Source organism: Cherax quadricarinatus, chromosome 57 (genome assembly GCF_038502225.1).
Source record: "Cherax quadricarinatus isolate ZL_2023a chromosome 57, ASM3850222v1, whole genome shotgun sequence".
NCBI lineage: Eukaryota > Metazoa > Arthropoda > Malacostraca > Decapoda > Parastacidae > Cherax > Cherax quadricarinatus.
In genome coordinates, this window is record NC_091348.1 from 9,650,793 (window position 1) to 9,660,013 (window position 9,221).

The 9,221-nt window shown below is 44.3% G+C and overlaps 1 protein-coding gene across 1 annotated transcript in view; it reads left to right on the forward strand.

The window, feature by feature from the left end:
• The window catches only part of LOC138854392 (uncharacterized protein DDB_G0286299-like), a 111,121-nt gene that overhangs the window by 20,135 nt on the left and 81,765 nt on the right, over positions 1-9,221 (forward strand). The window lies entirely within an intron of this gene.

The window sequence follows — 9,221 nt, forward strand, 5'->3', positions numbered from 1 at the left end:
GAAGAAATACTTCCTAACATCCCTTTGATTCATCTGAGTCTTCAACTTCCAATTGTGACCTCTTGTGTCTGTGTCCCATCTCTGGAACATCCCGTCTTTGTCCACCTCGTCTATTCCGCGCAGTATTTTGTATGTCGTTATCATGTCTCCCCTGACCCTCCTGGCCTCCAGTGTCGTCAGGCCGATTTCCCTCAACCTTTCTTCATAGGACAATCCCCGTAGCTCTGGGACTAGTCTTGTTGCAAACCTTTACACTTTCTCTAATTTCTTGACGTGCTTGACTAGGTGTGGATTCCAAACTGGTGCTGCATACTCCAGTATGGGCCTGACGTAGATGGTATACAGAGTCTTAAACGAATCCTTACTGAGGTATCGGAACGCTATCCGTAGGTTTGCCAGGCGCCCGTATGCTGCAGCAGTTATCTGATTGATGTGCGCCTCAGGAGATATGCTCGGTGTTATACTCACCCCCAAATCTTTTTCCTTGAGTGAGGTTTGCAGTCTTTGGCCATCTAAACTATATTGTATCTGCGGTCTTCTTTGCCCTTCCCCAATCTTCATGACTTTGCATTTGGCAGGGTTAAATTCAAGGAGCCAGTTGCTGGACCAGGCTTGTAGCCTGTCCAGGTCTCTTTGTAGTCCTGCCTGATCCTCGTCCGATTTGATTCTTCTCATTAACTTCACATCATCTGCAAACAAGGACACTTCTGAGTCTATCCCTTCCGTTATGTCGTTCACGTATACCAAGAACAGCACAGGTCCTAGGAGTGACTCCTGTGGAACCCCGCTTGTCACAGGCGCCCACTCTGACACCTCGTCGCGTACCATGACTCGTTGTTGCCTCCCTGTCAGATATTCTCTGATCCATTGCAGTGCCTTTCCTGTTATGTGTGCCTGGTCCTCTAGCTTTTGCAGTAACCTCTTGTGAGGAACTGTGTCGAAGGCCTTCTTGCAGTCCAAAAATACGCAGTCGATCCACCCCTCTCTCTCTTGTCTTACTTCTGTCACCTTGTCATAAAACTCTAGTAGGTTTGTGACACAGGATTTTCCTTCCCTGAAACCGTGCTGGTTGTCAATTATACACTTGTTTCTTTCCAGGTGCCCCACCACTCTCCTCCTGATGATCTTCTCCATGACCTTGCATACTATACACGTTAGTGATACAGGTCTGTAGTTTAGTGCCTCATGTCTGTCTCCCTTTTTAAAAATTGGGACTACATTTGCCATTTTCCATACCTCAGGGAGTTGCCCAGTTTCAAATGATGTGTTGAAGATCTTTGTTAATGGCTCACACAATATCTCTGCTCCCTCTTTAAGGACCCATGGGGAGATGTTGTCTGGTCCCACCTCCTTTGAGGTGTCAAGTTTGCATAGCAGCTTCTTCACCTCCTCCTTGGTTATATGTACCTCATCCAGCAATTGCTGGTGTGCCCCCCTGTTCTGATTTATTGGAGTCCTACTGGTTTCCACTGTAAATACCTCTTTAAATCTTGTGTTGAGCTCCTGACATACCTCTCGGTCGTTTCTTGTGAATTCCCCATCACCCTTCCTCAGTCTGATTACCTGGTCCTTGACTGTTGTTTTCCTCCTGATGTGGCTGTACAACAGCTTCGGGTCAGTCTTTACTTTTGATGCTATGTCATTTTCATATTGTCTCTGAGCCTCCCTTCTTATCTGTGCATATTCGTTTCTGGCTCTTCGGCTGATTTCTTTATTTTCCTGAGTTCTCTGTCTTCTGTACCTTTTCCATTCTCTAGTACACCTAGTTTTTGCCTCCCTACACCTTTGGGTGAACCAAGGACTCGTTCTGTTCTTCCCATTATTTCTGTTTCCCTTGGGAACAAACCTCTCCTCTGCCTCCTTGCATTTTGTTGCTACATAGTCCATCATTTCTTGTACTGGTTTTCCTGTCAGTTCCCTCTCCCACTGAATGTCTTGAAGGAAGTTCCTCATGCCTGAGTAGTTCCCCCTTTTGTAGTTTGGTTTTTCCCAGCCTATTCCTGCTACTCTCTCCACTTGGAGCTCAACTATGTAGTCGAAGCACAGAACCACATGATCACTAGCTCCCAGGGGCCTTTCATACATGATACCCTCGATGTCCGAACTACTCATGGTGAATACAAGGTCCAACCTTGCTGGTTCATCCTCTCCTCTCTCTCTGGTAGTGTCTCGAACATGTTGATGCATGAGGTTCTCCAGTACCACATCCATCATCTTGGCTCTCCATGTTTCGGGACCCCCATGGGGCTCCAGGTTTTCCCAGTCAATCTCCTTGTGATTGAAATCACCCATAACTAGTAACTTTGCTCCCCCCATGTGTGCTCTCCTGGCCACCTCGGCTAGTGTGTCGATCATTGCTCTGTTGCTCTCATCGTATTCTTCTCTTGGCCTCCTGCAGTTCTGTGGTGGGTTGTACATTACTGCAATTGTCACCTAATGTCCCTCAGACTGGATTGTTCCTACTAAGTAGTCCCTTTCGCCCATGCCATCTATTCCTTCCGTTTTCTCAAAACCCCACTGGTTTTAAATGAGCAGTGCAACTCCTCCTCCCCCTCTCCTCCCTCTGTCTTTCCTGAGGATTTGATATCCGGATGGAAAGATTGAATCTGTTATTATTCTGGTGAGTTTTGTTTCTGTGAGTGCTATTATGTCTGGGGATGTCTCTTTGATTCTTTCGTGCCACTCCTCATACTTGTTTGTTATTCCATCTGCATTTGTATACCACACCTTCAACTTCTTTTCTAAGACTGTGGTCTGGGAAGTATATTGTGGTTGGGGAAGTGGGAGACCTGGTAAGGAACTATGGGTTGTTGCTGTGGGGGTGGAGTTTGTAATGTAGTGGGTGGGGGCATTGGATGTGGCATGGGTGTTTTGATTTAGAGTGTTTGGTTGCACTGGGGTTGACCTGGTTGGGAGGCTTCTATAGGAAGTTGTGGGGGAGGCTGTATTTGATCTTCTTCCTGGGTCTGGGATCTCCTGTCTGTCTTCTCCATCCCCTCTCTTTCCTCCTTTCGCCTTTGTACCATCTCTCTCAGTTTCTTCCTTTCTTCTTGTGTTCTGTCGCGGTCGAGATACACCTTCCTGTATGCCGTCATGTCCCTTAATCGTGCTTTCTCCTGCAGGATCCTGGTCCGAGTCGCTTCTGCCTTGAAGGTCACTCTCACTGGCCGGGTTCTTTTTTTTTACAAACCCCCCTATTCTCCGAAAATTTTCCAGCTGGGTCATATCGTCTTCTCCTATTGCTTTCATGATGCTTTCAGTTGCTTTTTTTCCCCTTGTTTTCTTGCTTCATATGTTTCCCCTTCGACTTCCTGGAGCCCATACACAAAGACTGACCTCACCCTTTCATTCTCCCACTGCATATCCCTGTGTATCCCCTCATTTAATTTGGTTTCCTCCACTGCAGCTTTCCTTTCATCAGTTTCACTGGCTAATGTACTTGGGCTCAGTGACCTGTCATTTTCCCTTCTCGGCTTTCCTTGGGCTCTGTTGTTGTCTGTTAGGGCCTCCACATAAAGCTTAGCTCTTTCATTTGCTACAGTCTCCTCCGATAGAGCATCTCCATGCAGTTGTGCCCCTTCTTTCCCTACAGTCCCCTTATTTGTGGCTGAGGTAGCAGTCTCTGTTGTCAATCCCAAAATGTTCTTTAGTTCTTTAGGCTGTTTCAGATTTTTCAATTCCTCTTCTAAACTCTGTATCCTAGCTTCTGCTGCTTTGACATGCACCTCCCACTTCCTGCTTTCCATATCTATCCTCTCTTCCATTCTCATGCTAAGTTCTTCTAGTTTCTTTTCCCATTCATGATCCCTTTTTATGAGCTCTGCTGCCCAATCTTCCTTTCCATTTTCCTCCTCCTGTCCCTTGGTTTTTCTTGTTGCTCTCTGGCAACCCATTTTTGTTTTATCCTGATTGCCTCAGAGTGGGAAACCTATGTAGTTCTGTATGTTAGGTTAGTAGTGTGTATGTCAGAGTGTGGGGGGGGGGGGGGAAGTAGTGGAGGAACTGTGGCTATGTGGGAGCTGAGTGGGGAGGGGTGGGGAGGGTTTAGGGTGAATGGGGGAGGGGAGGGTGTGTGGTAGTGTGTGTGTGTGTGTGTGTGGTAGTGTGTGTGTGTGTGTGTGTGTGTGTGTGTGTGTGTGTGTGTGTGTGTGTGTGTGTGTGTGTGTGTAGTGTGTGTGTAGTGTGTGTGTGTGTGTGTGTGTGTGTGTGTGTGTGTGTGTGTGTGTGTGTGTGTGTGTGTGTGTGTGTGTGTGTGTGTGTGTGTGTGTGTGTGAGTGTGAGTACTCAACTATGTGGTTTCAGGAGTCTAGTCTTGGCTCCTGGCTCAACCTCAGTTTACAGCTTGCCAGATTCACTCCAGGCCTCATGGGTCTTGTTGTACCTGCTCTTAAAGCTATGTATGGAATCTGCCTCTACCACTTCGTTGAGGTCATTCCATTTCCTGACAATCCTGACACTGAAGAAATACTTCCTGACATTGCTATGACTCGTATGTCTTTAAGTTTCAGCTGTGCCTCTGAGTATTTGTTTCCCGCCTCTCTGCTGACAGCCTGTCCCTGTTTGCCTTATTGATTCCTGAGTATTTTGTATGCCGTTATCATGTCTCCTCAGGTCCTTCTGTCCTGCAGCGTCATTAAATTAAATTCCACTACCTTCTTTGTAGCTTATACCCCTTAGCTCGAACTAGTCTCGCTGTATATTTCTGCACTTCTGTTTCTTAATATTCTTCCTCAGGTGTGGGCTCCATACTGACACTGCATACTCCAAGATGGGCTTGGCAAATGTATAAAGTGCCCAGAATGGCTTTTGAGATTCCTTTCAAATTTGCCAGGTGAGCATTGGGTACAGAGGCTGTTAGGTTGATTGTGTGTGTAGGTACCTATTTGTGGTTGCAGGGGTCGATTCAAAGCTCCTGGCCCCGAAACAATGAATTCAAGATCGATAAATTCAGATTTAGAAAGGATATAGGAAAGTAATGTTTTTTAAATAGTGTATGTACTCACCTAATTGTGGTTGCAGGGATCGAGACTCAGCTCTTGGCCCTGCCTCTTCACTGAGCTTTATCATACCTCATCTTAAAGCAATGTATGGTTCCTGCTTCCACTGCCTCACTTGCTAGGCTATTCCACTTCCTGACTACTCTATGACTAAAGAAATACTTCCTAACATCCCTTTGACTCATCTAGGTCTTCAACTTTCAATTGTGGCCCCTTGTTTTTGTGTCCCCTCTCTGGAACATCCTGTCTCTGTCCACCTTGTCTATTCCACGAAGTATTTTTGTATGTTGTAATCATGTCTTCCCTAACCCTCCTGTCCTCCAGTGTTGTCAGGCCGATTTCCCTCAACCCTTCTTCGTAGGACATTCCCCTTAGCTCTGGAACTAACCTTGTCGTGTGTGTGTGTGCGTATACTCACCTGTTTGTAGTTAGAGGGGTCGATTCTCAAAATGTGTGTGTGTGTGTGTGTGTGCTCGCCTGTTTGTAGTTGCAGGGGTCGATTCTCAGATCCTGGACCTGCCCCATAACTTGGCATTGTCCAGATTCTCTCCCTCTCATTCTCGTTTGCCTTGTCGTACTGGTCCTTAAAACTATGCATGAAGCCTGCCTTCACCAAAATCATTCCACTTCTCGACCACTCTAAAACTAAGTCTTAACATCCCTGTGTCGCAACATTGTCTTTAACTTTCAGCTGTGTCCCTGGGTTCCTGTTTCTAGCTTTGAACAACCTATTTCTGTCTACCTTATCATGTCCCTTGAGTATTTTTTATGCTTCTTCTGTCCTCCAGGGTCTGACATATGTTGTATAAAGGACCAAGAATGACTTTGTTGAGATTTGTAAAGGATATTCTTAGATTTGCCAGATGAGCATTGGCTGCGAAGGTTTTTGGCTAATGTGAGCCTTTGGCGATATGCTCACTCCTAGGTCTTTCTCTTTGTATGAAGTTTGCAGCCTCTGTTCCTCAAGTCTATACCCTGTTTCTGGTCTTGCTCCTTCCACAGTCTTTAGGACCTTCCATTCAGGCAACCTATCTGATCACTTTTGCAATTTGTTTAGATCCCTTTAGAGCCTTTCCTTGTCCTAATTTGTTTTTATGGTCCTCAGTTTTACATCAGCATACAATGATATATCTGAATTAATCCCATCCGGAATGTCATCCTTGTAAACCAGAAACAATACTGGTTCTAATGCTGAATCCAGCTAGTAGTTACTCTTCCATATTTTGACGTCTTTCCACAGACAACATGGCACTGTCATAAAAAGTCATTTGGATGGTTGTTGATGGAACCTTGAATAGTTGAACTATGACATAGTTACATCAAGAACTGCAAGAAGCCCCTATCACGAGCCCTTTCCATCCTATGGAGAGGGAGCATGGACACGGGGGTCGTCCCACATTTACTAAAAACAACAGACATAGCCCCACTCCACAAAGGGGGCAGTAAAGCAACATCAAAAAACTACAGACCAATAGCACTAACATCCCATATCATAAAAATCTTTGAAAGGGTCCTAAGAAGCAAGATCACCACCCATCTAGAAACCCATCAGTTACACAACCCAGGGCAACATGGGTTTAGAACAGGTCGCTCCTGTCTGTCTCAACTATTGGATCACTACGACAAGGTCCTAAATGCACTAGAAGACAAAAAGAATGCAGATGTAATATATACAGACTTTGCAAAAGCCTTCGACAAGTGTGACCATGGCGTAATAGCACACAAAATGCGTGCTAAAGGAATAACAGGAAAAGTCGGTCGATGGATCTATAATTTCCTCACTAACAGAACACAGAGAGTAGTCGTCAACAGAGTAAAGTCCGAGGCAGCTACGGTGAAAAGCTCTGTTCCACAAGGCACAGTAGTCCCTCCCATCTTGTTCCTCATCCTCATATCCGACATAGACAAGGATGTCAGCCACAGCACCGTGTCTTCCTTTGCAGATGACACCCGAATCTGCATGACAGTGTCTTCCATTGCAGACACTGCAAGGCTCCAGGCGGACATCAACCAAATCTTTCAGTGGGCTGCAGAAAACAATATGAAGTTCAACGATGAGAAATTTCAATTACTCAGATATGGTAAACATGAGGAAATTAAATCTTCATCAGAGTACAAAACAAATTCTGGCCACAAAATAGAGCGAAACACCAACGTCAAAGATTTGGGAGTGATTATGTCGGAGGATCTCACCTTCAAGGACCATAACATTGTATCAATCGCATCTGCTAGAAAAATGACAGGATGGATAATGAGAACCTTCAAAACTAGGGAGGCCAAGCTCATGATGACACTCTTCAGGTCACTTGTTCTATCTAGGCTGGAATATTGCTGCACACTAACAGCACCTTTCAAGGCAGGTGAAATTGTCGACCTAGAAAATGTACAGAGAACTTTCACGGTGCGCATAACGGAGATAAAACACCTCAATTACTGGGAGCGCTTGAGGTTCCTAAACCTGTATTCCCTGGAACGCAGGAGGGAGAGATACATGATTATATACACCTGGAAAATCCTAGAGGGACTAGTACCGAACTTGCACACGAAAATCACTCACTACGAAAGCAAAAGACTTGGCAGAAGATGCACCATCCCCCCAATGAAAAGCAGGGGTGTCATTAGCACGTTAAGAGACCATACAATAAGTGTCAGGGGCCCGAGACTGTTCAACTGCCTCCCAGCACACATATGGGGGATTACCAACAGACCCCTGGCAGTCTTCAAGCTGGCACTGGACAAGCACCTAAAGTCAGTTCCTGATCAGCCGGGCTGTGGCTCGTACGTTGGTTTGCGTGCAGCCAGCAGCAACAGCCTGGTTGATCAGGCTCTGATCCACCAGGAGGCCTGGTCACAGACCGGGCCGCGGGGGCGTTGACCCCCGGAACTCTCTCCAGGTAAACTCCAGGTAAACATGAGCAGCGAGCAGTGGATACCCATTTTCTGTTTGTGCGGCAGACTTATAGTCATTTATCTCATATTTATAGTTTTTCTGTTGTAACCTAACCTAACCCAATCCATCTGAACTTAGAAATGAGCTGCAAGTTCAATGTGAAAGTGTGACATAGTTATTCATAGGATAGGTTGTTTTCTTTACATTCTCTTTTCACCTAAGATACTCTTTGATCAACCAGAGTATGTTCCCTGTTATTCCTGCCTAAATCTCAAGTTTTTGGCCCAACCTCTTGTTGCATACAATTTTGAATGTCTTGCAGTCTAAAAAATGAAATTTACCTAACCATTTGTGTGTAAAAATACCACAGTGAAAATAGGAAATAAAACCTGAGCACTTTAATGTACTTACAAACTTATCTTCAGTGGAACAAGAAGAATAAGCAAGAGAAGCACATTTTTAATGTTAAAAACTGAAGTGACACCTCACTTGGAGAAGGTGACAGCTCACAAAAACCTGTCCTATGCATACATTTGTCCAACATCACACTGTATTTTTTGTGAAAAAATATTTTTACCTTTAAGATTATGAACTATAAAATTATCAAGTTTATATATACCAGAACTCATGATAAGAGATGATTCCACAATAATTTGTTGAACTGTAGAATTACAGGAAAGTAATTCTTTGGAATTAGTTCAGTATACACAATGTCCTGTATCTCCTACATGAATGAACAAAGCACTGTATTCTTGTCCATTAAATACTTCAAATTTGAGTTCTGGTATCTATAAACTTGACAGTTTTATAGTCTAGAATATTGTTCATAATCTTTAAGGTCAAAATATTTTTTCATACAAATGTGTGTGCTCTTTGTCAAAAGAACAATTTAATTTGAAGGTGGATAAATTGGACAGGTTTTTTGTGAGGTGTTGTCACTTTCTCAGAGTAAGGTGTTATCTCAGTGTTTAACTTTTAAAATGTGCAATTCTTGCATCTGTCTAAATACATTCACTCCCTTCAATCTGATATCCAGTCTTTCACTACCTAAATTTTTTATCCTCATCACCATGCTCTTTCCTATGTTCACTTTTAATTTCCTTTTACATACCCTACCAAACTCATCCACCAACCTCTTCTCTTCAGAGTTCCCCAAAAGCAGTGTCATGAGCAAAAAGCATCTGTGACAACTCTCACGTTGTGTTAGATTCTTTATCTCGTAATCCTACACCTCTTGCCAACATCCGAGCATTCACTTCTCTTACAACCCCATCTGTAAATATATTGAACAACCATGGTGACATCACACATCCCTGTCTAAGGCCTACTTTTAC